Source organism: Gossypium hirsutum, chromosome D10 (assembly GCF_007990345.1).
Source record: "Gossypium hirsutum isolate 1008001.06 chromosome D10, Gossypium_hirsutum_v2.1, whole genome shotgun sequence".
NCBI lineage: Eukaryota > Viridiplantae > Streptophyta > Magnoliopsida > Malvales > Malvaceae > Gossypium > Gossypium hirsutum.
This window is the reverse complement of record NC_053446.1, coordinates 37,032,471-37,033,695: the sequence shown is the minus strand read 5'-3', so window position 1 is coordinate 37,033,695 and position 1,225 is coordinate 37,032,471. Positions and strand designations below refer to the sequence as shown.

Here is a 1,225-nt window from a genome sequence, read left to right as displayed (position 1 = left end):
CTTTTGCTTATCATTTTTAGATGCTATATGTTTTTCAGATGGTTTTGGGATCTTTACCTGGTTGTTACTTGCATTATCCTCTCCTACTGCGGCATCATGAATAACATCACTCAACTAAGTACCTCTTCTAAGGGTGATAGCCTTGCACTACTCCTTGCCTTGTGCTCCTGAATTCTCAATATCACTTGACAATGCTCCTTGTGGCCTTGAATTTAAAGCATTCATTATTTGCCCCACTTGATTTTTAAGTGCTCGGAGTGATACAGCCTGACCCTGAATTACAACATCATTCTTGGCCATATATTCCTTTAACAAAACTTCAATAGAATTAGAAAATGATACCTGACCTTGTTGAGCATTTTGCCTTGACATAGGTTGAATATAATCAGGTGGTGCGTTATTGATATTTTGTCTTGCGGCATTGTTGAAAGTTCCTACACCTTGATTACCCTAACTAAAATTCTGATCCTGCTTCCATCCTGAATTGTAGTTGTTCGAATATGGATTGCTATTTCGATAGGAATTACCCATATAGTATACTGATGCGGGGTTTGATGGGCATTCGTCAATCACATGATTTTCCCTGCAATAAACACATGACAACTCTGCTGATTTCATCTCATGGACTATAGTTGGATTTTTTATGGTTATAATCATATTAGCTACAGAAGATACCTAGGTCATTAATGAAGTGATTGCATCAAGCTTGATGGTCGGGTACTGATAATCATTGTTGAGAATCTTTTCCAAGATCTCGTATGCTTCATTATAAGTTTTGTCTAACAAATTACCATTGACGGATGCATCAACTACCATTCTTCTGTGCGTATTTAGCCCATTGTAAAACATCTCCATTTGAGTCCAGTGTTGGAATCCATGCATAGGGCACTTCTAAGTTAAATCTTTAAATCGTTCCCAAGCTTCATATATCGTCTCATCCTCTATTTGCCAAAAAGATGTGATTTCGTTTCCCAACTTGGCATTCATAGTAGGTGGATTATACCGTAGCAAGAATCTTTGGCAAAGATCATTCCATGATGCCATTGTTCCTGATGGTAAAGCATTCAACCATGCTCTCACACAACCTCTTAAAGAATACGAGAGCTTAAGTCTCAAGGCATCTTCAGGAACACCCTGTTGTTTGAATGAATCACATACTTCTAGCAAGAGTCTTAAATGTAATCTCGGATCTTCAATCGACAATCCACAAAATTGTCCCACTGTT

At 38.0% G+C, this 1,225-nt stretch overlaps 1 non-coding gene across 1 annotated transcript; it reads left to right on the top strand.

Annotated features, from left to right (window-relative positions):
- Nucleotides 1-871: 871 nt before the first annotated feature.
- Nucleotides 872-978, top strand: LOC121222883 (small nucleolar RNA R71). Its single transcript, XR_005920253.1, has one exon. It is a non-coding gene; the product is annotated as a small nucleolar RNA R71 (small nucleolar RNA).
- Nucleotides 979-1,225: the final 247 nt, after the last annotated feature.